General features: G+C 48.4%; 1 protein-coding gene and 1 non-coding gene across 8 annotated transcripts in view; both read left to right on the top strand.

Annotated features, from left to right (window-relative positions):
• PBX1 (PBX homeobox 1) overlaps positions 1 to 27,532 on the top strand; it is a 325,781-nt gene that overhangs the window by 123,047 nt on the left and 175,202 nt on the right. The gene's annotated exons all lie outside the window — the stretch shown is intronic.
• Positions 16,926 to 17,030, top strand: LOC125754583 (U6 spliceosomal RNA). Its single transcript, XR_007409230.1, has one exon. It is a non-coding gene; the product is annotated as a U6 spliceosomal RNA (small nuclear RNA).

Here is a 27,532-nt window from a genome sequence, read left to right as displayed (position 1 = left end):
TTGAGAGACAGAGAGAGAGGGAGAGAGGGAGCATGAGCGGGGAGGGAGGGAGGCACAGAGGGGGAAGCAGACTCCCCGCTGAGCAGGGAGCCCGATGCAGGGCTTGATCCCAGGACCTCGAGATCACAACCCACACCGAGGGCAGACGCTAACCCGACGGGGCCACCCAGGCGCCCCTGTGTGTTCTTTTTTTAAAAAAAAACTTCTAGGGCAGCCTGGGTGGCTCAGCGGTTTAGCGCCATCTTCGGCCTATGGCCTGATCCTGGAGACCCGGGATCGAGTCCCACGTCGGGCTCCCTGCATGGAGCCTGCTTCTCCCTCTGCCTGTGTCTCTGCCTCTCTCTCTGTGTCTCTCATGAATAAATAAATAAAATCTTAAAACAACAACAAACTTCTAGATGGAGAAACTGTGGATTTAACACTCAGTTATGGAAGAAGTAACTTTGATAAGAACCAAAAAACCAAGGTTTTTCTTTACTGGTTTCGTGTTTTTCGCATCTCACGGACTCTCGCCGGCAGGGTCCTGCTGTGGGCACGTGCTGTGACCTCCCCGGGGGGCCACCGGCCCCAGGCTCTTCCCCCCTGGGACTCCGGTGCTGTCTCCGGCGCAGACTGTGGGGGACGCCTGCCTCTCCCTGCTCCTCTCACTCCTGCCAGGGCACACGCAGCTCCTAGCATCTCTCCCATCTTCATTTCTTCAACCTTACACCTGCATCGTATTATTTTTTTTAACGCACACCTTTATTTTTCCTGGAGGGTGGAGAGGCAGAGAGAGAGGCAGAGAGGGAGGGAATCCCAAGCAGGCTCCACACCCAGCAGGGAGCCCGACAAGGGACCGGATCGGATCTCACAACCCCGAGATCATGACCTGAGCCGAGGTCAAGAGTCGGGGGGTTAAGGTTCTGAGCCGCCCAGGCACCCCACGGCTGTGTCTTGGAAACACAAGCGCACCTGCCTTTAGGTAGTTCATCATTAGCTGCAAGTAACTGGACAGACCCGGGGGTAGTTCTTTGGGTTATTAAAAAGGATTTTTCAGTTTGGTGGTCTTCGCCAGCCAGCTTCCGGGAGTGTGAGAGTCTCTGGTGTGTCTGAGCGGGCACACGAGTCACTGGCAGCTTGAAGAGAGGCTTGGCACTCTTTGCTAAACTTGCGGGTGCTTTCAGAAATGGAGGTAGAAATGAGTAACGAATAATAATAATAATAACAAATAATAATAAAAGGAAATTTGTGGAGTCCTCTATAGAGGCTTTGCAAAGCTCGAGTACTCATGTTCCCATGGGTGTAGGAGGTCTCCATCTCTGATCCTCTGCAGGATGGAAGAAGCGCTGCTGCAGACATTTCTGCACTGGTGGGGGGTGGATGGTGGCTGGATGCCGCCTCCGGGAACCCCTCCAGATGCACCAGGACCACGACGCTCCCGCACCCATTTTCAAGGCCTTCATCAATGACCCATGACCCTACCTCCATTCTCCCACTCTTCTCCTGATATTTACCTTTTAGGTACCAAGGCCTTGCCCTTCTCCACAAATGGTCAGCATCTGGAGATTTAGGCCAAGAAAAAAAAACAATAGGATCCGACTTCCTTTTCAAACTGGGGCACGCACCCAGCTTCTCCCGACGGTCGCTGTGGCGCCGGGCTGGGTCTTCCCCGCAGCGGCCCCTCTTGTCGGGGTGGCACTGAGGGTGGGTGGGGTGACAGTCCCTCTCACCACCCTCCTGCTCTAGAGCTGGGCCCCCTGGGGAGGGGGTGGAGCCGCTCCCCCGTGGGTGCTGGGGCCCCGCGTGGGGAGCCAGCGACCTTCCTCCGGGGCTCCAGATATCGAGCTGGGGAATGAGTAATTGGGACTCGCCAAAGTGTTTAAACACCAGAATTGAAATTAATGTCCTCTCATTGCTGGCTACGCTGACAATACATTACAGCAAACACCTTCCCAAAGTGAAATGAATGTTTGTTTATCCTCATGAAATATACATCAAAACATGTTGGTGGGAGAAGCCCTAATGACGGAAGGGGCCAGGTTTCCGTTAATTCCCGGCGAATAGTTAACCAAAGTGGAGTCGTTTTTCCTTTCCTATCCTCTCTTTTCTTTCCTTCCTTCTTTTTCTCCTCTTTTTTTTTCTTTTCTTTTCTTTTTTTTTTTTTAGAATAACCTGTCCACAGCTGTGTATCTAGGACATTAATATGGGTTTAATGAAAACTCCAGTTGATCTGTCCAAAGATATTGATGAGCATTGCCCAGCTGTATTAATCATCTCCTTGAGGGAGGAAATGAGGGAATGGGCGAGCAACATCCTGTCAGATGCCAATCCAGATGAAGAGATGTGGAAAAAAAAAAAAAAGAAATTATTTTTTAACCCTCTGTAGCCCCATCCTGTTTCCTGGGACGCGGACTGGGCCAGGAGGGAACGGGAAGGACCCATGACAGCACGGGAAATTCTGGGGGGCACGTCGCCTGCGAAATCATTAAGCTGGTGCCAATAAATCCATTACTGTTAATTATATTGAGAGGGCCAACGATCCACTGACAATATCCCGTTATTGATTTTCATTCGCCGGGAATCGATGTTCTGGCTTTAATCTCTTTGGTGTGTTCATTTGTTGGTTTCTTGCTCCCTCTCCTCATCTCTTTCTCCCCATGCCCCCGCTCCCCACAGCCGGCCGCCCCCTCCCCCCATGAGCCTTCACAGTAATCCAGTTCCCCTCTCACTGGTGATACAGTTCTCTCCCTAAGTGCCAAATGTTTCTTGATAGGAACAAGCTACATTTCTTTATGGCTTATGGCAAACTGCCTTGATTACTTCTACTGCTGTACCCATTATGTGAATTAAATATGTATTCAGTTGCATGCTGCTTGCGATGTTATTGCAGGGTGACATATGGTACTGACTCAATTAGAATGAGACTAGCATTAGATAACCCTTCTGATTACATGCATCCTGACCGGCTCCTCCTCGGCCTCCCCTCCGTGCACCCGCTCGCTCCAGTGTCTGCAGGCTGCAGGTTTTCATTATTGGTTATCATCGCCACCACCCTGGATGCGGGCGGGGGCTGGGAGGGGGGCTGTGGGTCTCTGGGAAACAGGGCGCGTCAGGCAGATATAAAAAGGTTGCTGGGAGAGGAATAGTCAGGGCTCTAAGCTTGGATTTGGAATTAACCTCTAAAATTATATTCTTTGGAAGTGGTTGTCAGGCCTGCGAGGAGAGGAGTCCAGAAAGGTCTGTCTAGGGTTGGAAGATCAGAAAAGGGGGAACAAAAATTTACTGTGAAATGGCTTTTGTGTGTGTGATTAGTTGGGCCTCACTTTAAAAATTCTTCATTTAGAAATGATGCCTTTTTCCTCCCTGGAGGAGAGGCAGCACCCATTCTAACACCAATACCCTTTTTACGTAGAGCACACTCGTCTTCAGTGTGTGTTAACAGGCTTGATTCTCATCGGCACCTGGTAATGCAGGTAGGGTAGGAATGGTCGCCCCCATTCCACAGATGGAGTAGTGGAGACAGAGACCCTAAGTTACACTGTAACTCAAGGTCGTAATGTCATTTGGTGGCAAAATGAGGAGGAATCCTTAAAAATGCCGAGAATGCTGAAGGACAGCTCAAGGGTATGCTATGAAGCCACCGAGAGTTGTTAAACCTTAAAAACCAAACCAAACAACACAGAAAAGAAAGGAAGTATTGAAGCGTCCGGAGCAGGGGCAGGAGTGGCTGGGATATTGCGTCCAGCCGCAGCACAATTCATGGCAGAGAACAGCTGACACACAACATTTCCTTCTGAGGAGTGATTTTCTCTCCTTGATCCTGTCACCATGTTGGAAGCTGTTCTAAGCTCCTGTCCTTTTGTTTTTCCTGCTCAGTCACTTCTGCTCTCACTGAGAGCCCAGGGACCCACCCTTTCAACCTCGTCTAGCCGCAGCCTGAGGCTGGGGCAGACCCTTCCCGGTCTAGGGCCCCTCCAGGGCCTGCAGGCCATCTTGGATTTTCCCGCGGCCGACAGAAAAGCTGCTGGACCCCACACTGCCTGACTGGCTGTTGCACCACCATCCAGAGGGACTTCTTGTCCGTGACCAGCTCAAGTCTGTTTGAACATCTGCTGTATATATTTGTGTGTACCACACCATATGCTAGGGGAAATATAAAAAGTTTATTTGGTATATGGTCACTGGCCATAGGCTGCTCATACCCAGAGTGAAAACAAGTATCAAAAAGGATGGTATGAACTCAGAAATGCTATGGATGCACTTATGAATCTTAGGATTTCTAGAATTATGCTGTCATTTAGCTTTGAGTATAGGTGGCATTAAAAGTATTGCTTGGATGGATGGATGGATGGATGGATGGATGGATGGGTAGGTAGCTGGGTGGGTGGTTGGATAGGTGGGTGATTGGATGGGTGGGTGGGTGGGTGGATGGATGGATGGGTGGGTGGATATAGGTGGGTTGATGGGTGGGTGGATGGGTGGATAGGTGGGTGGATAGGTGGGTGGATGGGTGGGTGGATGAACCATAGCATCACTGAGGCAGGTTTCCATGGAGGAAATGGGATTCCTTATAGACAATACAAACATCCATCCTCATCCTACTCCTCACCACTTACTGTCCCATTACAACAATGATCACTACTTTATATAGCCCTGTACTTTGAAGCAATCCTTCAAGAAACACTGAGGAGATAAACAAGCAAAGATAAATAAGCAAATAATTACCCGTTGAGGCCAGGTAGGAGGGGTGGGTGGGGGTATGGGGACAAGAATGGGAGCAAGACCCAGCAGCATATGGGAATCATTACATACATATTGTAGATGTATTTTTTACAATGTAAACGTGTTACCTATTTAAAAATAATATGTATTAAAATCAAGAAAAATTTCAGGAGCATTAGCTTACCTGATCTGCACAGCAACTGTGTCTGTGAAGGGGGCTGGTTACTTTTGTTAGGTATTGATTTCACATAAGGAAACCGAGACACAGAGAGGTTAAGTAAAGGATGCAGGATCATAGAGCTAGTAAGTTTAGTCAAGACTAAACCCAGATTGGGTGGTTTCCACCATAGCACATGGCTTCTGTGAGCCTTGGCCCAACTGTGCTGATCCCCAAAAGGGAGCCTGTGTGAGTGGGGTCTTCCCTGGGACCTCGGTTTGCCAGCGTAGCTGTGTGTGTACTGAGGTCTCTGCACATGGGGGAGGACGTTGGGTAGGGACCCTCCCAGTGCCACTGTTACATGGCAAAGTTAAACTCCCACGGACAGATGTGGCTTGGAGTTACAAAAAGAGGCATCTCTGAACCGGCCCTATAGTTCATATTGCTGGAGGAGGCAGGAGACATCAATCAAGTGGGTTTAACCTGGTCCTTAGGGTGGCCTTGCCATTCCCTGGGTGCCTGCCGAGGAGCCGGGGAGGTACAGGTGCACTATTCAAAAATTCATGTTAGCCATTTCACATTTATGAAAGACTTAGGTCAGTACCTGTTTTTGCTAACTGAAAGAAATCCGAAGGGGATTTTCACTTTTACGAGAAAAAGTAAGGAACAAAAAGACCGTTCAATGTTGGCTTTGCAGCAAGCCTCTCGGAGGCAGTGCGCGCCTGGACAGGGAGGGGCACCGTCCAGCTCTTCTCGGGAGCCACTCTCGGGGTCTCAGCTGCCACAACTCTGACCTGTGTCCACGAGCACCTGTGCTTTGTCTCCCTGTATTTTGTGCATCCCTCGGCAAGATGTGTCCTAAGGTATCAGAAAAGCCTGAGAGAGGTTATCTTTTGGGTCTGGGAATGCTCAAAAATATCTCCATATAAATTAATGGTGATTGTGTCTTCGCTTTATGGCATCTTGGCTCAGGGGAGGTTTCATACGAAGCTGCTTCTGGATAGCCGGGGAAACCTGTGTGACAATTATCATAATACCTAGAAGGACCTGGGCCCAAGTCTGGCACCGGAAAAGCCAAAAAATGGTTAGTCTTGTAAACTGAGTAAAATATGGTGCATATTTTTGAGAGCAAAGTGTGATGACATTTTCATGGCACCCTTCAGGTCCCTGTGTCCCCTGACTGTCCCCAAGTTGCTTAGGAGTGCTCCCTTCTCACCATCCGCCCCCACCCTCTCCTCTTTCTCCATCCCCTCTCTCTGGGGCTGCCTCACGTGGCAGGAGAGAGGGAGAGCTGTGCCATTGGCTGTTCTAGTGTGTTCTCAGTATGTCTGTTGTTCCATTTGCAGCTTTCACGGATGTTTGCTTTACAGGCCCGGCTAATTCATGGCAAGGCTTTTCCGTGAGCATCACACAGCCAGTGAAGAATGGGTTTGTCCACAGATTCCATGAGAGCGTCTCCTGTCCCAAACACCACAGTGCCTTTCTTTTGGCAACATGTTGCTAGGCAAATGTATATTATGCCCCTGTTTGATCTTCGGAAGAGTTGGGACAATATCCTCCCTTTATGTGGGTCATATTCTGTTTCATTTTCATCTAAAACTGTCCGTTGTATCTTCTGCACTTCCTGACCCAGATCCCACCTTATCCCACCTCACGAAGCCTTCTGGGACTATTCGAGACCTCACAGCTACCCTGTCTGTTGATTCTGAGATTTCCAACTTTCTTCAATAACTTCTAGAAGCTTCTTTGCTTCTATTGAGAGGAGATTTCTGCCTCTCCAGTTGGAATCTCCCCATTGACAAGTCCAGTCTACACCCTTTCCAATTCTAGACTCTAGCTGTATTTGATACCTATGACTTTTCTATCATGAATCTTCCATTCCTCCTTGATTTCCATTTTATCCTATTTGCCTCATAGTTGTGTGGTTGGGACTTCTCAGTTAACTTCAGTGATGCCTGTCTCTCGACTCACCCCTGAAATATTCCCCACTATTTCTCATGACTTCATTTATCCGTGCGATACTCACGGCTCACAAAGGTATCTGCTTGTAGTCTCCCTGAGGACAGGGACCTTACCTTTCTGCATCCCCAGTGAACAGTACAATGTCTGAACCAAAGCAAATATCCAGTAAATATTTATTGAACAAATGGTAAATTACTAAAGTCTGTATTTTCAGCCCTGGTTGAGTCTGTGAGTTTCAGATCTGCACGTATAACTGCCTGGCTGGCATTTATTCTTCATCCATATGCAACGGGGCCCTCCAGCCCTACATGGCCAGAGCACACCTTCTCAACCCCCCAGGCCACATCAGATCCTCTTCCTATATGCTTTCTCTCTTTCATCTGCCCAATCCAGAGATCTCATGTTTGTATCAGACCCTTAACTTCTTCCTAAGCCTGCAGCATCCCTCTTTCCCACCTTCCATCTAATCACTGGACAATCTGTGTTAATTCCAGAAGCAGGCATTTGTTGAACACTTTATGCCAGGCTTAATGCCAGATGAGGGAATATCAAGGTAAACACACCACCCTAACAATGTCTCATATCCTCTTCTCCCCCCATCTGCCACACTCCTGGGTCAGGCCCTCGCCATCTTTCACCCAGACAGCTACGTTGACCTCTTAGCTGGTATCTCTGCCCCTAATATCTTACAGCTGTTCATCCTCTCTGAGGCCCACCTCATGGCCCACACTCCTAACATGCAAACCTGCTTGCCACACCCCTATTGAGAATTCTTCACTGTCAGCCCCAGTGTCAAAAGCTACAGTCCCAAAACTATAGTTGTGTGAAGTATGTCGAAGGAATTATGATATTAATAATAGGCTAAGACCTGAGATTCGGAAATTATTTAGAATTTTAAACTAATTCAAATTATCAACATTCAAACGTCGCTTTCACTCACTTGAATTCCTATATGCTTTCTTGAAGAGAAGTAGCTTTATAGTCTGCTAGGAACTGGGCATTTCTCTGGGTGCACACTCCGGAGTATGCCCTGAATCTGAGCATCATTGAGCATGCATCATGGGCATGACATTGAAATCTGCAGGATGAACTCCGAAGGCGTTGGCATAAGTACATGAGCCTTGTGATCTAGGCCTTGTCTATTTACTTCACCAGGGCTCTTTCCCACCATTTTCTTCTACCTCATTGTAGGCTGCAAATACATAGAGTTCCCTACAATACCTAGCACTTGCCACACTTTTCATTATACCTTTGGAGATTGTCTCCTCCACCAGGGATTCCCTGTACCCACCATCCCTAAAGTAAACTACAGCTAATCATTCAAACCCTAGCAGAGACCTTGTCCAAATATTCTGACTCAGCCCTAGATATTCCTTCTTCTTTGTATTCACTTTGCCTTATATTCTTTCATTGTAAATTATATTACCTAGTCTCTGTAATTTTATTTTTTACGTGTTTATTTTCCAATTGGACTCTAAGGACTCTGAGGTTAATGTCTTTCTATTGTGTTTCTTTTCTTCTTGCAATTGTTTAGGACAGGCTTGGATGTTTAGTAGATGCTCTATAATCATTCACTGTATGAACTAGGGAGTCACGTGGGCACCATCTTATCCAATGGTCTCAACATTCTCCAGAGGCAGGCAATTTTAGTACCATATCTTACCTTGATGGACTCAGGATGAGCCATAGACAGGGAGTCTGAGGAGTGAGCCCTAGCTCATCCATGAGTGGTTATATGGCTTTAGACATGTTACATAAAACTTAATATGCCACTGTTTCTGTGTGCATGGTCTCTATGTTGGGAGTGTCCTATGAAATGTTTGCTTAGACCAAGTTGGAAGATCTCTATTGGGAAGTATGAGAAATAGGTTGTAACAGATAAAGTGGTTGGCACTGACCTTATGGCATTGAAAGTCTAGCAGAGGGCTTCAGGCAAGAAGTGGAGACCCTGTGGGGGTGCCTGGGTGGCACAGTTGGTTGAGCATCCGACTTTTAGTTTTGGCTCAGGTCATGATCAGGGTCATGGGATCTAGCCATGCATAGGGCTTAGTGCACAGCAGGGAGTCTTCTTGAGATTCTCTCTCTCCCTTTCCCCCTGCTTGTGTGTTCTCCCTCTTTTAAGTCAATCAAGCAATCAAAAAAAAAAAAAAAAAGAAGAAGAAGTGGATACCCTGTGGTTGTTTGAACATAGATGACACTGAAATCAGAGTTAAGGACTTCTATTCTGATAAAAATGTGCAGGATGTATACTAGACTGAAGAGGAAGATTGAAGACAAGGAAGGTCAGCCAGGAGACAAGAGGACCTGGGGTCTGGGTAGATGAAGTGGTATTTTGAGAATGAAATGCCTCGGACTGTTTTGAAAGAAAGATTAACAGTGTGTGGTAAGCATCTAGATATGGAAATTGAAAGAAAAGTAGGAGTCAGGAATAGTTGAATCATTTAAGTCATTGATTAATTTGTATTCCACAAAAAGTTTCAGATGGGAGATGACTTAGTACATAAAAAAAAAACTATTTAACGATTATAACTGTCCCAAAATAGCCAGAGGGTATGGTCACAGATTCCTGCATTATCATGTAGCTGTGGGAAATGATGCTTTGCTGGGATTGCCCTAGAGGCCTTTTCTGAACTGTGTGCAGGTTCAAACTAGACTCTGAGTTGTCTTCCATCTCTTTATCTATGTGTCTGTGTTTCTGTGTTACCTGGGAAAATGGGCTTGACATTAATAAGGACAAAGAAGTTAGGAAAGGGCGGGAATTGGAATACCTGTAGAGTTTCGTTCATTTCATATTGTGGTAGATCTTTCAGTTTCATGGAATATTGTGATTGCTTCTGTGTATTGTTGAGTTTCTTATGGAACATGTGTCTGACATTCATTTGACTTTGTTTCTTCAGAGAAAAATGTGTAATCTGCTAGCATCATGCTCTATTTTCCGGTGATTTCCAAGACTTTGCTTTTTAGATCTTGGACTTCCTTTCTGGGAGGAGCTAGAGTTTCTTCTTGTGGACCAGAGTAAAATATAGTGAGAAAGAATTTTGACTTTGGAGTCAGACTGACTTGAGGTTGTGTCCCGAGTCTTCCATCTACTGTGTGACATTGGGCAGGTTACCTAATTTCTCTCTTGTCTGTTTTCTCAGTACTAAAAGTAGAGATAGTAATATCACTGACTTCATAAGGTCTGGGGGGAGTATTATGACGATGATAATAGCTAATATTAATTTAGGGGTTGTGTACCAAGCACTGTGTTATTTATGTTTATTATTAACCTTCCCTCCAAAGCCTGTAAGGTAAATACTGTCATTGTCCCCACTATATCGACCAGTAAACTGAGCTCAAAGGGCTTAAAAAACTTGCCCTGATTACCCATGGTTGGAACTGGCAGATTAGGAATTTGAATTTGGGTTGAATGACTACGATAGCTGAGCCCTTAACAACTGAAAACTCCGCAGCCTCCCAAATCTCTCTCTTTCTGTGAAAATCTGAAAGCTCTCCTAAGACTCCCATTTAAAGTAATCACCCCTTCTACCATGTTTCTATAACAAAATGCCTGTAGCTTTAATTAGCATGTATTTTTCTAATTATTCAACTCCTAATTTTAGCTAGTTGTTCATATGTCCCTCTCTCTTCACTAAATTATAAACTTTGGAATGTAGGAACTGTGCCTACCTATGCATTTTCCCTCTAGTGCCTTCTTTCTACATAGGCATTCTCAGTATTAATTTGTTGGAAAATTCTATGAAAGGCTCAGCTCACTCTTTCCCTAGGGGACATCTTTGGTGCTGCGAGGTCACCTTTCCCTTTCTGTCACCAAAATAGAAAAATTAGAGTGTCAAGGAGTACTGTAAGCAGCACTAATGAAATGTGATCATTTAAAATAATGAAATAACATCACTTAGTCTGATGATGATCCTTATATCTACTCTCCCACCCCCCAAATAAAAAGTTATAAAAGCAGAAGTGATCTTTGCCTCAGTAAGTTAGACTGTGATATTTGGAATTGAACTAGACAAGAAATGAAGTATCAGGAACCAGTTCCTCCTTGCCTCCAGGCATCAGACATGCTGTATCCTATTTGGTCTTAGCTTTTTCTCACATTTGCCCCTTCTGTTGGAATGCAGGCATTCCTCTGAAGCTTTGCAGGAAGTGCCTTAGACATGCTGGAGTCTGACCTTCCCTCTGTGGGGAGCATGTCTGGGGAATCAGTGTGAGTACCCTTCAGGGTACCCATCGTCAGGAGGGTTGGGCTCTGAGCCTGTCCTTTTCTCCATTCTGCCACAGACTGAGATGGAACAAAGAAAGTCCGTGGTCCCTTGCGTAGGAGTCAAGGGAAAGCAAGACTCCCACCTCTGAATGCTCTTAGGGTTAGAAGTGCCTTATAACTGTTCTAGGGTGCAAAGATGAGTGATAATAATGTTCCTGTTGGTAAAAACAATAACACACAGAGTATGTCATACTAATCAAAGCATTGTGTACACTGTACCTCTTGTTTCTGTCGGATGGAAGGAATTACAGGATTGCGTTTGGCAGTATTCAGTGAAAGGCCTTCAGTTAGTTGTTTTGCCTCCTGTCTCCTCATTCTTTCCTTATCCCAAATGAGTCTCTCTGGTAGTTACTTCTCACCATTCAGAGCTCAGTGTTAGCAGCCTCGCCCATCTGAAGTAACAGGGAGCCAGGACATTAGCATAGAAGGCCTCTATGTGACCAAAATAAAGGCGCCATGCACTTCGGACTGTGCAGTTGACTCATCAGAGAGCCCAGAGGCCACCACCCAGAATCTCTTTGATCTTATTTCAGACACAATTCCAATGGTATGGTTGTCTGGTCTTCCAGCTCTTGCCAGAATATATATGTGGTCATAACTAATCCTTACTGAGCACAGTTCGCCATTGCTAACTGCAGACCCTGGCTCGAGGGCTCACAGGTATTAACTCGGGTAATCCTCATGACCCCTGCTAGGAGCTGGGTAACAAGTTTGTCTCCATTTCCCCGGGGGAGGAAGGCACGAAAACAAGGGTCTATAGCCAATGGTTGGGTTTGGCTTCCATGATCTGGTCCCACAGCCGCGCTCTTAACTATAACACTACCGCCGTTGAAGAAGAGGAAGCTCCAGGAGGCAGAAAGACTGTGCAGAGGAGAGGAGAAAACTTGCACGGCCCAGCAGGTGGAGTTTATGTACAGTAGACAGGCAGGCTCCCACCTAGCAGTGGGTCTGGGTGGTAATTGGCATTCATAATGATAAATGATTTGGGTCACGAAGAGGAAGCCAAATTATGTTCAAGATTATCCATCTACCTATCTGTCTGGATATCTTTTTAAAGAAGCTAGATGGAAATATAACATGTTTTAAAATGATTTACATCCAGAATGATGAAAATAAACACAGTTTTGGTAACCACCTCCCCCGCGCCCCCAGAAGGTGGAGACGAGGCAGCTTTCCAGAGTGATTTATTTCTCGGTACTTAATGCTCCCTTGCCTTGCTGCCTGCTCTTGGGTTCCAGAGTTGCCGCTCCCTGGGTGTCTTCCCCCAGAACAAAGGTGGTGGGCCACCGGACTGCCTCCACCCCCTCTTGCTCCAGAAAAGATGACAAGAATTTATGAATCGCCCTGCACCGTGGATGGGGTGCCGCACGCTCCCTCAGCTCTGTGTTGCTCTGCCTCCACGGTGGCAGGTAGAGGGAGTGCAGTGCAGTGAACATCAGTCCTTTCGTGAACCACCGTGGAAATGGAAAGTGGTGGTGGTGGGGGGGGGTTGGTCAGGGGAGTCGAGAGGAGGGAGGGGGTTGGTGGGAATCACTGCTTTGTCTGAAAGGGAAGCTCTGTGACTGTCCCTTCAGGTCTGTGAGGTGTCTGTTGGATGAGAAGGAAATTCTTCTCTTCTTGGCTTCCACCTCCCCTGGCCCCTTTATTTTATTTTATTTTTTTTCTCCCTTTGTAGAATCCTATAAAATAAAAAAGCCCAGCAGAAAGGGAGCTGTGATGCTGTCGTCCCTGGCGTTGATGTTATTTATTTTCCTCAGTTGCTGCTCTGGAAGCCCGGAGTTGACAGAGCGGTTTTGTAGAATAGAAACATTATAGACTGTTACTGTCAGAGTGTTAAATGTGATGGATAGAGAAATAGAGGCGAAGGAGGGGACTTAATACTGAGAGCCAGGGTGCTCATGGGAAAATAAACCATCCGCATATAAGAAATGAATGAGGTAATGTGGCGGGAGGTAATGGGCTCTCGCAACATGCCGGAACAGAGATGCTTATTACGGGGCGTGCTTAACCCTTGGCACGCTGGCTCCCCTTTGTGGGTACCGGGGCTTCTCTCTGGGTCCCTCTGTGGGAGCCTGGGGGGCTTTCCTTCCGGCAGGGGAGTGGGAGTGTGGGGAGCAGGGGGCCTAGCATGTTCCTAATGACGCCTGGGACGGTGCATCAGAGAGCCTGGGTGCTCCCCAGGGGATCTGGGGGAGGAGGGGCTCTGCTGGTTTCTCCACTGGAGACCCATTGGGAGCACTTGGATTACTTGGGAGGGCGGGAAATTCCTGGTGCTTGGCTCCCTTGCTTGACCCCCACACACACTCGCCCCCCGGAGACGCCCTGCTGCTCTCCGTAGCTGGTGCCTAGCCCTGTGCCCCTGGCCCACCTGTCGGGGGGAGGGAAGGGCAGATAGGGTCATCTTTATTACCCCCCTGTCAAGCACGGTGCCTGCTGCAAGGTGAGCCCATCAGGTGGGCACCCTGCATGGATGGGACACCCCAGGGACCCAACCAGGCAGGTGGGGTGCAGTGCAGTGAGCTGAAATGTGGTCGGGTTCTGTGAGCAACATGCTTTTTCCCTCGGCACTGGGTTCCTGTGGCCTTTCCTACTCACTCTTGTGTCCTGCGTCTGACAAGGATTTAGTAAATTAGGAGGACTCAGCCGACCCGGCCCCCCCCCCCCCCATCTACCTGCTGGGTGGCCTCGAGTGAATCATGTACTCTCTGGGCGTTAGTTTCTTCATCCATAACGTGGCTAAATTTATTATCGGGAGTAAACATAATCACGCTTATGAAAGTGTTGGCAGGCTATAAAACATTGTGCAAATACCAAAGTATTACCATTATTTCTGTTGTTAGTAACAGGACAATAAACACGCATTAAGTGATAAAGTGAAGAACTTCACCCAAGAAATCGTGTTTTCAAGTCAGCGGCTTCGCGTGCTCCAAGCAGTGCCATCCTCGGCGGATGCTAAAGTGGTGGTCACATGGTCAAGGACACCGCCCTGGTGGGACGTTGGTTTCGTTGGGGACCCCGGGGACTGCAGTCACCCTACAGCTGGGGTATTCGTCTTCTCCTCTTCAAAGTTTCATGGAGCCGCTGGATTTTGGAGAGAGAAGGGCTCATAGAGAATGTAGATCATTGGCCTTGATTCTGTTTGGAACATGCTGCCTGCTGGAGCTCGGACCCCACCTCCAGCAGCTGCTGGATGTTTCCCTGGAGCTCTTCCATCCAAGATCTTCTTCAGCCCAACCTCGTTCTCGGAGATGTGACTGCGCCCTATGAGGCCATGCCGCTAAGGGCCCTCATGATGATAAGATAGTCCACATTCTGGGTTTTTTTTTTTTTTTTTTTTGATTGTCAGTTTGATTTCAGAGGTCCTTAGTATTTCCACAGGAGGAGAAGGACCTAGGTTGGGGGGGCATGGTCGACCGTGCCAAGTCTCAGGTTGGCATAGGTTGACCACTGGAGGTGAGGGGCCAGTCTTACCTCCTGCTTCCTTTTCCTCTAGATCTCGTCCTCGCTTCTGGGTCCACACCTGCCAGACAGGGTGGAAGTCTTGCTTTTTCGGCTGCTCGTCCTGGGGATGTCCGGTCACCTGTCTCTGGTTTGTCCTGTGTATGTCTGGTCTCCGTCTGTCCTTCACACTTTGCTGTCTTATACTTTTCTCAACAACCATGGCCTGTATAGAATGTTCGTTTCTCTTGATTCCTCAGATTTGTAGACTATGTGTAACAGCTGGCTAGTTACAGTTTCTGGTGTTTGATTGTTTTGCATGAGAGCATCTTGTCTTATGAAGGATATTAAAAATTTCCTGAGAAAAGGGGTATATTCTGTATATATATATATTTTTTTTCCCTATGATTGGCATTGCATTACCCTCTTTTCTATTGACTTGTCATCTGTTTGTCTCTAATACTTTCTTCTCCCTGTTTCCAGTCTTCCTCACCAGATTTTCAGTTCCTCCTAGAAAGAAGCATCGCCTGAGGTGTCTTTTGCTGTCCTGAGGCACCTAGTATATAACCTCCCTTGTTATTTTTTTAGCTTATTGACAGTTTTTTTTTTTTTTAAGATTTATCTATGATAGAGAAAGAGAGAGAGAGGCAGAGACACAGGAGGAGAGAGAAGCAGACTCCATGCCAGGAGCCCGACGCGGGACTTAATCCCTGGACTCCAGGATCGAGCCCTGGGCCAAAGGCAGGCGCCAAACCTCTAAGTCACCCAGGGATCCCCTATTGACAGTTTTTAACAGAAAATGTTCTGTTCTTGCCCATGTCTACTTTATGTGCTCAGACACCCTTATATCCAGCCTTAAATGGAGCAGGAAGGAATGCTAGGTGGACATGAAAAATAGTCCCAACTGATGACACAATCTTGTCTCTTGGTAAATAATATTGTTGACGCATTACGGTGAGAGTAGCTTTGGCGGGGGTGCATCTAGGTCTGTGCTTAAGCATCTGCCTTCAGCTCAGGTCATGATCCCGGGGTCCTGGGATCGAGTCCCACATCGGGCTCGCCATAGGGAGCCTACTTCTCTCTCTGCCTGTGTTTTCCCCTTTCTCTGTGTCTCTCATGAATAAATAAATAAAATATTTTTAAAAAGAGAACAGCTCTGAGGGTAGAATGTGCTGGCGCATCTGAAGGCTTTCGACCAGTACCTGACACCAGAACTTGTTAGTTACCCCAGTAGTGCATTGGTGGTGGTCATGATGGTTGAGAAGCAGGAACAGTCGCAGTAATGCCTGATGCCCTCTGGTCTGCCTTTTTTGCTCCATTTGTATTTTGAGAGAGTTCCGTATATTTGGGTAGAATCTGTAAGCTGAGGAAACCCCACGACTAGACCCTCTCCGTGTGAGTCTGCCTTGGGCTGCTGGGATCCTTCTGCCTCTTGCTTGTTCTAAAGGCTGGAGCCTGTCATGGTGTCTTCCTGATGGCCTCTGTGGTCCTGGGACATTGTCTTCAAATGTGTCCCTATAAAAGCCAGCTTCAGTTGGGTTCATGCAGCAGTGGGTGGGGAGGAGTGTATTTTTGGACCCAGTAGGTACAAAGCCCTGGGTTTGTTTGAAACGTACAAGAAGGACAGTAACAAGGAAGAGGGGAGATCTGGCTCCTGGCCTTTTCGGGAGACTCTGCTTCTGTGCATCCAGGCCCCTCTAGGATGCCTAAAGTGGGCGGACATGGAGACCAGAGTTCAGGAGCAAAGTGGAACAAAGCAGAGAAGGGCAGTGGTTTCCCCTTGTGGATCAGCTATTTTTCTAACTCCCCTTCTTTTCTGTCTCCCAAGCCGTAGCTCACAGCGCTGTCCGTTTCACCACCTCTTAGCTCAGAAGGGTGTGCACTGGGCCCTTCCTCTTGGGAATAGGGAACTCCTTTCGGGGGGAATTGCCGGTATCCTTCAGCAGGTGAGACCAGTTAGCCTCCAGAATAACCTGGGCTGCTTATAAAATGCAGAGTCACAGGCAGGTTTGCTCTCTGGCCTAGGAATCTGCTTTTCATAAATAACCTCCCAGGAAGTAGATTCCTGCTGCACATACCTTACTCGTTGGGAAATACCTCTACCTTTGCGCCTCCTCCCGTTCCACCATGGTGGTGCCTCACTTACTGGTCCTGAAGCTGAGGATCCACTGCTATGTGAGAGCATTTTATTATATTTTTTAAATATTTTATTTGTTTATTCATGAGAGACACAGAGAGAGAGGCAGAGACACAGGCAGAGGGAGAAGCAGGCTCCCTGCAGGGAGCCCGATGCGGGACTCGATCCCAGGACACTGGGGTCACGCCCTGAGCCGAAGGCAGGTGCTCAACCGCTGAGCTCCACAGGTGCCCCAACCATGTGAGAGCATTTTAAATGCAGCCCGTGTGCTCACTTCAACAACACATATAAAAAATGAGAACAAGACGGAGAAGATTAGCATGGTCCTATCCAAGGATGGCATACACATCTGTAAGGAAGTTCCTCTTAGTTCACTGAGCTCTGCACTTGTGATTTGTGCCCTTTCCTAAACCTGTTTTATATCCTGAAATTTAAAAAAAAAGCATCTGTTGTCCTTTAATTAATGGTCCTCTGACCTATGACCCCAACCCAAGAACTTTTGACCTGCATCAAGAACTTTTGAGGAGACTAGAGAACTGGTATTACGGATCCAGGGTGTTCCTGTAGACAGCTGTCCCTGAAGGGTTGGTAAGATGCAAGTGCCTACATCTTTGTTCAAAAATCTAGTTTGTAGCAGTTGCGGGGAATGGGTGGCAGGAGCGAGCAATGCCTCTCCTCGTTCCTCCTGTGCAGTCTGTGGTGACCACCGTCAGGATACCTGCGGTGTCCCCTGCACACAGGTTAGAATGTTGGCGGCTCGAACTGGGCCAGGAGAGCCTGTGACAGTGTTGCCCGGACACTCCTGGAGATGGGGATCATAAGGGGAGAGTGAGAGGGTGCCCTGGATTTGCATTCACAAACGTGAATATGCTCACGAGCTCCAGCTTTTTCCAAGATCTCGGAGATGCGATTGTGTTTACTCACGTGCACGTGCACTGCCTCCTGCTGATAGAGTTGTGTATTTGTAGGTACCGTTAGGCATTTCCCTTCCACGCCGCAGCTGCCATACCGGAGCCACCTGTCCACTTAGAGTTGGCTGAGTTGTGTGTGTGAGTGTGTGCCCTCACGTGGGTGTATGTGTATATGTTTACGCCTGTGTTTGGTGACCGGCCATCCTCTTCTCATGGTCTCCTGTTAGGACTTGGTCTGTGCCACAGTGCAGAGATGCTTAACTTACCCTGCCGGTTCCACTGATGTCCAGCCACGACATGTCTTCTGATTTTTGAAAACTTGGTGTTTGCAAACATCCTTGTTCCTCTCTGATTTCCCCCCCGTGCTATCGTAAATGTGTGAAGGCAGGGGAACTTCGGGACGATGGTCTAGAGATGAGACGGAGGAGAACGTGTCTGGATTGTGTGGGTAGTGGGTTACTTGGTATAGGTTTGTATCATTGGAGTTGAGTTATAGTGGTGGGACCAGGGGAGGGAGACAGACAGACACACATGGACATAGAGACACTCAGATACAGACACACAGACGCTCAGATACAGGCACAGACACACAGATATACAGACATGCAGACACACACATAGACCCACAGGCATTCAGATACAGACAGACACACAGACATACACATAGACGCACAGGCATTCAGATACAGGCAGACACCTAGACAGACACAGACAGACACCCAGATACACACACACACACACACACACACACACACACACACACATAGATACCCAGATACAGACAGACAGACACACACCATAGACAGACACACAGGCATTCAGATACAGACAGACACACACAGACAGACATCTGGACAGACACAGACAGACACCCAGATATAGACACACACACACACACACACACACACACACACATAGATACCCAGACAGGCAGACAGATACACACAGATACCCAGATAGAGACAGACACATACGCCTAGATACAGACACACAGACACCCGGACACACACACACACACACACACACAAGCACACAGACACCCCGATGTAGACAGACACACAAACACACACACAAAACTACACATATACATACAGCACACACACATTCAGATACAGACACAGAGACAGACAGACACACACACACAGTATCTGTACTGACTCTCATGAGCCTGAACTCCTTCTGGCGGGGATGACCTGTTAGCCAAGGGCCCAAGCCTGCGGGTGACAACGTGGGTCTCTCTCTCTCTCTCTCTGTCTCTCTCTCTCGGTCACAGCCATTTCTGCCGGCTGCACTCAGTTTCTGCCTGAACCGAGAAGCCCACATACTCTCAGGCCTGAGACGGGGAGGAAAGGAAAAGGAATGGCCTGTCCTCTGACCTTTCCTAAACCTCTTCTCCGCACAGCTCCAACAGCGCCCATGAGGACCGCGCCGCCTTGTTACGGTGGGCTCTGGCATTCAGAGCCACTTCCCTACAAATCTCTTTTTCTTGGCATTTCCTCCAATTTAACCACCCCTGAATTGCATTTGAATCAGTTGAGAGAAAGAGAGAAGGGGAGGAGGCTCCCCCCCTTGCTCTTGGAAAAGCAGCTCACAACCAGCTTTATTTGGTAAAACGCTGCAATAGATGCTTGTCAGAAATAATTTATTCCTGTTAGCTGTAATCTGAAGGAAAACAGATACAAGTCCTATAGTTAAAAAAAAAAAGTAAAGTAGTCTTGCTTTCGCTGACAGTACAAAGGTGTCATATACAAGAAGGATTGACACAGACCAAGGGGTCTTGTGGGAAATATGATAATAACTATAAAGAAGACAGATTATTCCCCAGTTGCCAACATTCAAACCTTTTTACAGTCAGTTCAAACATATAAAACTTTATTGCTCTAGCAGAAAGGGGAACAATTTCTGGTTGCACAGCTTTCCCAGGGCTGGGTTTATACTGTCTGTGTTATTGCTCTATAGTGGCATTTTAAAGTTTATTGAACAAGACTTTTACAATTGAAGGAAGTATATAAAACTGTAAATTTATTAGATTTTTCAGGATAAGTGCCCTTTCTAGTTGTGCTCAAGAATTCGGAGCTACGAGAAACTGCTAGTTACAAGACTTATTAATATTAAAGGCTGAGACTACGCACATTTTATACCTTAACCGGTCTCAAAAATAATATTATTATATTACTGGGCGTCAAGGCTCTGATGCTGTGGAATTGGATGGCTACACACATGGAGGACTCTGAAATACCAGACGTGTTTATTTTTCACTGGCTAAAAAGTTAGCTCTTGTTATATCTTACTTTATCTGATTTGAAGGAATCGGTCAGGATTACTCCTCTGTTCGCTGAAGATCTCTCACGGTGGTTTTTCGGTCAGACTCTTGCTTATTTCCCAGCATTTCTCGGTGGAGGGCTACCGTGTTGAGTACAGGTGATGGGCTTTTGGAGCGTATTTTACGTGAGGTAATGTATCGTGATCTCCCCCCCCAAAGCAGCTAAACATTCAAATAATCGAAATGCTGCTAAAAGGAGTTCTTTATTATGTTTTTCAACTTCTCTCTTTTTAAATTTTTTTAATTAAAAAGTTTTTTATTTCTTTTTTTAAAAATTTTTTATTTCTTTAAAAAAAATTTTTTTTTATTTCTTTTTTTTTTTTAAATATTTTATTTATTTATTTAGGATAGTCACAGAGAGAGAGAGAGAGAGGCAGAGACACAGGCAGAGGGAGAAGCAGGCTCCATGCACCGGGAGCCTGACGTGGGATTCGATCCCGGGTCTCCAGGATCGCGCCCTGGGCCAAAGGCAGGCGCCAAACCGCTGCGCCACCCAGGGATCCCTTTTTTTTATTTCTTAAAAGCCTTTGAGGGACCTGACTTTAGGAATTTTGTAATGTTTGTGATCATCTGTATCATGGTTTCTGACCATCTGCACTCTAGATTTTTTAGGCGAGAAGATTCTTTGTTGTGGGGGCTGTACTCTGCTCTGTAAGGTGTTCAGAGGCATCTCTGTTCTCTACCATAGTAGGCAGTGTCCCCGTTATTCCAGCCAAAATGTCTCCAGACATTGCCAGGTGCCCTCTGGTTGGGGGAGGGGTAATCATCCCTTGTTAAGAAGCACCCATTTATTTTATTTTTTATTTTTTTAGAAGATTTTATTTATTTATTTGACACAGAGATGGAGAGAGCACAAGCAGGGGGGAGCAACAAAGGGAGAGGAAAAAGCAGGGCTCCCCGCACCTGATGTGGGGGTGGAGGATGTGGGGCTCGATCCCAGGACCCCGAGATCATGACCTGACCCAAAGGCAGACGCTTAACCAACTGAACCACCCAGGTACCAGAAGAACCACTCACTTACCCATTATTATAATATGTCTTTGAAAACAAATTTTTTTACTGTAAATAATAAAGTATATGATGTGGGTTATATCTGGTAATTAAAAAAAAAAAAAACCAGTTACCCAATATGGTCAATGACAGGCTTTTTTTAACTTTCAGAAATGTCTGACTGTGGACTTCTCTTCAACAGTGTGTTTGTTACCCAAAGAATATGGCCTAACTCAGTCTTTGAAGTGTTCTGTGGAATTTCTCGGGGCTAAATTACTCCATAATAAGAAATGACCTGTTTGCTTGCCTGAGTCCGACGGCCCATGTTTACGGGTGTATCCATCTCTGAGTCTGGAGGGCATATTCTTTCTGTATTATCTTAGGGTTCACCACTTATATATATGTTAGCCTCTTTGATTTTTCAAACGCATGTGCAGAATCATATGTACATACACATACACACATTTACATTACGAGCCTTTCGCAGTGAAGGATTTCAGAGGGACGGAGACATTTGGATTATAATTTTCTCACTTGACATATTTAATGTGGATGTACCATCAACTTGCCTTTAATTTTCAATTTGTGTTCGAGAATTTTTTTAACCTCATCAGAAGGTTTTATTAGTGGATACATTAAAAACATTCAAAGAGGTTGTTTATAGCACCTGTTCACCTTCGTGCCACCTAATGTTAGGGAAGTACCTACGTGTGAATGGCACTTTGATTTGGGATTTTGTGCTAATTTGCCTAAAATTAGCCATAGCGTTTAGAGAATAATTAAGACAATATGTTTTCAAAAGAGAGTAAATTATAACAGGCCTTTTGTTTTTTATTGCTTGCTGCAATTTTGGAAGTCTATTTGCTTTTTCCCCCTTCATTGTAAAAATTTTAGACACTTGTGACTTAGGTGTACCTCGAAAGTGTCTTGCTTCTGTTACTATTTTGTGGAGCCACTGATCTTTCCTGTCCCCGTGGCCTTGGATGGTTGGTGATGTTAGCCGTGAGGCAATGTGTCCTTTCTCCTCCTCTTGCCATCTCTCTAGGTCGTTGGGCCCCTACCCTGTCGGTGCATCCGAGGTTCTCTTGTGTGAGGATGTGTGACATCCCTAAGAAGCATGCTATAACTCACTTTATTTATTGATGTTTTTCTGGTAAGCTGGATATAAAATACGTGATTGGAAAGCAGATCATACAATTGGAAAGTTGGTGGGTCGCCTCTGGTGATCCTCTTAGTAAGTCAAAGGGTGTGTTCACCATCACCCCTCTAGCTACATTTGGTTTCCTTATGTCATAATACACCTTGCTTGACTTTTTCAACTACTAATATCCATAGCCATGTGGTACCCGTCCAATATGGCAGCTGTGGAGTTACGCGTGAGTCATGTGGCCGTCTTTGAACTTGGCCATCAGAGGAGGTGCTTAGCCCCTATGCGGCGGGCTCCCACCCCTACAAATGATAGCGTCCACACTTCATGAAGTTAAAGAATGCTTACGGTCTGTGGTGTAACTTGTCATGAGAACCCGACACTGAGTCAGGCATCCACAGCCCTCCCCTCCAAAGCACTCCTGGTGAAGAGCAGAGTCTTCTTCAGGTCGCGCTAACCCCTGGATCCCCAGGTCCTGCTCCCAGGCACCCTGGGGGAAGGGGCAGATCGCCGTCTTAGGAGAACTGTGGCCAGGTGAAAGGAGTCACTAAAGGAGACCAGAACCCCAGGCAGAGTTGGGTTCCGTGCATGTCCCAAGTTCCTGGCCGGCCTCGGCCAGGCCGCCACCTGCGGCGGTGGGTCGCCGAGGCCTGTGGACTCCTCCAGGCTGAGAGGGAGCGAGCAGGAACAGCACGAAACAGCAAATGTCAGGAAAGTGGTAAGCCCTGAATCTTTTATGAGACCTTGGGTATTCTGATCACAGCTCCGCTGACACTGAGATGGGAATACAGATTACGGGAGGGGGCGGCTGTGACATGAAGCCCAGGCTTAAATCTTCCCAAGGTTTTAACGTGCCTCGCCATATGAATATTTTGTTATTTTATTTGGCACCGTTCCTGCAGGAGGCCAGGAGAGAGAGCGCTGGCCGAGCCTGGGCCAGGGCAGGGCCCGAGATGCGGGAGCTGAGAACCACACTGTGGCTGATGAGGCTCACACCCTTGTACGGCTCTGCGTGTGCGTGAGTGTGTGAGTGTGTGAGGCAGTGTGAGGGTGAGAGACTGAGAATGCAAGTCTGTGTAATAGTGTGTGTGTGAGGAGGTATGTGAGATTTCATGTGAGAGAGTATTGGAACGTGAGTGTGCATGTAGGGTGTGTGTGTGAGAATGAGTGTGTGTGACAGTGTGAGAGGAATGTGAGTGTGTATGTGAGAGAATGTGAGTATGATTTGAGAATGTGAGAGAACGAGTGTGTAAGACAGTGTGTGAGAATGAGTGAGTGTGTGTTGGAGACAGAAGGTGTGTGAGAGAATGACTGTGATGTGAGAGAAAGAGTGAGAGAGACCTGTGAGCATGAGAGAGAATGAGTGCGTGAGACTGTGTGAGATCGCGTGTGTGAGAATGGGTGTGGGTTGGAGACAGAAGGTGTGTGAGTGTGTGAGAGAGTGAGCGTAATGTGAGAGTATGAGAGAGAACTGAGAGCATGACAGAATGAGTGTGTGAGACTGTGAGAGAGAACGAGTGTGTGTAACAGTGTGCGTGTGTATATGTGTGTGTGTGAGAGAGAATGAGTGAATGTGACAGTGTGTGAGACTGTGAGAGAACGAGTGTATGTATGTGTGTGGGGAATGTGAGTGAGTGTGTTGGAGACAGATAGTGTGTGTGAGTGTGTGAGGGGCCACGTGTGAGAGAGACCTGTGAGCATGAGAGAGAATGAGTGCGTGAGACTGTGTGAGAGAGAACGAGTGTGTGAGACAGAGTGTGAATGTGTGTGTGGGAGAGAATACGTGCTGGGGGGATGTGAATGCGCGTGTGAGCCAGGGAGTGTGCACGAGAGCACAGCTCCCCGGGAATCGTGTCGCGTGTCAGGCCTGGATGCTAAGGCCCTCAGACCTGCTTATGAATTCCCTCGGCTTCCGGTGAGGGAAGGAAGGAAAAGAGCAAGGCCCCGAGCTGCCACGAATTGCTCGCCTGAGAGCTTGTCTTGGGAATGCAGATGGTTCAGGGGCCTCCAGGCTGGGGTGGCTTTTAGGGAAAATGGGGGGAAGCCACGAGAACGTGGGGGCCTGTGGGGCCGCGGGACACGCGAGCGAGAGACGCTGCCGCCCCGAGGGGAGGCCGCAGGCCTGTGGCGGGGCGGCGCGGCCAGGGGCTCGCCGTGGGCCCGGCCGGGGCGTGAACTTGCGGCCGAGCTCAGGGGAGGCCCGAGGGTGCAGCCGGCGCGGACGGGGCGGCCCTGACGGAGGCCGAGCGTTGGCCGAGCCCCAGAGCCCCAGAGCCCCAGAGCCCCAGGGAGCCGCAGGCGCAGAGCTAGACTTTGAACTGCTTTCCCGGAGCACGACTTGGCAGCGCCTTCGAGCGTCTGGATTCCGCTTCTCCACACGTGTCCGCATCTGGAGGGTCGCGCGCTGGCCCGGAGCCAACCCGGAGCCAAGCGGCGAGGCAGGCGGCGAGGCGGGAGCCGGCAGCCCGGCACGGGCCACGGGGCAGGCGGCGCTGTGGGCGCGGGGCCCGGGGGCGGCCTTGTCTCTCGTCGGAGCCGTTGCCCAGCAGAGGAGCGGTGTGAGGGGCACGCGGGGGTGACTGAGGCGTCGTCATTCATCAAGAAGAACTATTTGTATCCAGTGACGCGGAGGTGTCAGGCTCTGGTCTAAGTGCCTTTAGCATATGTCACCTTCACAGCAAATCTGTGGCGCAGGTACTTCATCCTCACCTTAGCGATGGAGGAGCCAGGGCGGAAGCAGGCGTAGGGGAATAGAGCCGGGTTTTGCCATTCATTCATTCATTCATTCATTCATTTTAGAGCGAGAGAGCAGGTGTTGGGGGGAGGGTGCAGCAGAGAGAGAAAGAGAGAGAGAATTTCCAGAAGACTTAAGCACGGAGCCCGATATAGGGGAATAGAGCCGGGTTTGCCATTCATTCATTCATTCATTCATTCATTTATTTATTTTAGAGCGAGAGAGCAGGTGTTGGGGCGGGGAGGGCGCAGCAGAGAGAGAAAGAGAATTTCCAGAAGACTTGAGCACGGAGCCTGATGCGGGGCTTGATCTCACGACCCCAAGACCGTGACCTGAGCCGAAATCAAGAGTCGGACACTCAACTGACAGCCACCCAGACCCCCCACCTGGCCGGAGCCGGGTCTGAATCAAGGCTGTCTCCAAGGAGCTTGGCCTCAAACCCCCACCTGGCACATTTGGCCTGAATCTGTTCCTTCCCTCGAGCCCCCACTCACTGAGCGCCTAGCAGATGCCACGTTCCATGCGGGGTGCTGGGGGTGCACACTGGGGGAACACCGACCCCATGCTCACCGTCATGGGGCACCCAGGCCAATCGGCAGTGGCGGTGGTGCCACAGGTGCTCCGAGAAGGCTACCCATGGTCCACAGTGGCGGCCAGTCTGCATAGACGGGATGGCTGCATCCCACCCAACTTTTTGAGGTCCCCTTTGTCAAAATCGGCGTCCCCCGAAGGCTCCATCTGCCTCCGTTGTTGACACCCAGAGAGCTGGCCTTCGTTCCATGAAAGTTTCCAGAAGCTTCGCAGGGGAAGAGGGGCTTGTGGACAAAATGGGAAGCAGACCCACCAGAGAAACAGGCCCAGCTGCTTGTTGCAGGAAGTTCTCTAGCCTCGTTAGCCCCAAATTGTAGCCGAACAAAGCTAGGTCCATGGAAACAGAAAGAATAAGTAAACAAGAAAAGAAAAGGAGAGAAAACCCCACTTTAACTTGAATAACCCACCGCTGAGCCGGCTCCTGAGTTCAGAGTGGGGGATTCTCATGTTTCCAGGATATTTTCAGATTCTGATGGTAATTAGGGGAAGACCATTGTGACCTTGAAACTTGGTCTGGGGGGACTGAGCTGAGGACCACCAAGACATTGCACACAGACCACCCACGGCAGATGCTTGCATGGATCTGCTGGCCAGTCGTAGGGTTGTCTGCGAGGCAACCTAAGCCCTATTTTGTAGGGCGAGTTGGAAGGGTGAGAGCAGGTGTTGAAAAGCCATGAAAAAAAAAGGATTAAAACAAACATGTGCCTCAGGCTCATTTCAGCTAGCAGCCGGACTTCCTCTCTCTTTCTCTGAATTTGATATTATTACAGGAACATTATCACAGACTCAATTTTCAGTCGAGAGTGAAAAAGCAGTCAGCTCTGGGGGTGGCTTCTCGTGAGCCCCATAAATCCGCAGGGAGGAGGGCACGGGGTGGGCGGACAACACCAGGACCAGTGTAGGCCGTCACAGTGCCAGGACACACTGCGTGGTGTAGGTGCAGCCAGGGAGCGGGTCACGGGGCACACCGCGGAGTGTCGTTTCGAGGGTTAAACGGGCGAGCGTGTGTAGGATTGGGGCCTGCACGCCGTGCTCAGCGAGTATCAGCTGTTGCTCCCATTTCTTCCTGGGCAAAGTGACGCCATCCTCTCTCTGCAGAATGAGAAGGTGACATCCCAAAAAGAGAGGCACCGTCGTGGGTAGGAAGGAACTTCTTTGGGGTTCCCTTAACTTGTTCCCGTTTTCTCATTTCAGTTCCCTGCTTGTCCTTATTGGAAGGCTTCCAGAAGTAGAGTTGAAACTGGGGACCTTCTCCAGTGCTGTTGAATTGATGGGGTGTGTGCCCCGGTGGTGTGAAGGGCCACCTTTCTTCCTATGGGGACAGAGAAGGCCCATGTAGGGAATTCAGGATGAAGGAAGGGGATGACCAGGTTGGAGATACCAGATTCCTTCCAATGTTGAACAGAAGAGTGGACAGTGACAGCTGAGTCCAAGGGACTTGGAATCCACCTGCTGTCGCTGACCCCATCTGGCCCGCTCGCCTCGCACCCTCCTGCCGTGGGCCCTTCTTCCCCCCTGCTCCTCACCCCGTCCACTTACATGAGGGGAAATTGCGTCACCCCCTGAAAGGACCGGGTGGCTGTTGGCCATGGGCCCTCAGCGGTGACCCAGGGCTGCACCGTCAGCCACCGAGACGTCTGCTGACCGGGGGGCAGAGGCATGGATGCTTCTAGCAAAACTTTTACCCTCACGAGTTTTTCTTTGGGTCCTTGCTGCCTCCCTCCCCTGCGATGCCCCAGAGGGTTGACTTTCTGTGACAAGCCTGAGAAACAGGTCTGTCGGGAAAGAACATGGGGAGAAACCGGATTTGGGAAATTGCTTTCAGGACACGCAATCTCCACAAGCACGGGCCTGTCCCCCACAAGCGCAACCGTGGTTGCTGCCCGTGTCTCTATGAGAAGAGTTGAAGGGAATGATATAGACGCTCCGTTACGGGTGTCCAGCCGCCGTGGGCCGAGGGCCTGCTACGTGCTGGACGCTGGCGTGTGGCGCTCATTGGTGGGAGGTCTCCGGTCGTGCTTGGCCGTGGGGAGGGGACCCCGGTGGGGGGAGCAGACAGGTTCTCGGAATGCAGTTGGGGGCTGAAGAGCTGAGACAACTGAATTGGTTTCCCCTGTTTCCCTTTGCTAGTTTTTTTTTTTCTTTCTTTTCTTTCTTGCTTTTTTTTTTTTTTTTTT

This window comes from Canis lupus, chromosome 38, assembly GCF_003254725.2.
Source record: "Canis lupus dingo isolate Sandy chromosome 38, ASM325472v2, whole genome shotgun sequence".
Taxonomy (NCBI): domain Eukaryota; kingdom Metazoa; phylum Chordata; class Mammalia; order Carnivora; family Canidae; genus Canis; species Canis lupus.
This window is presented reverse-complemented; position numbering and strand designations above follow the sequence as displayed.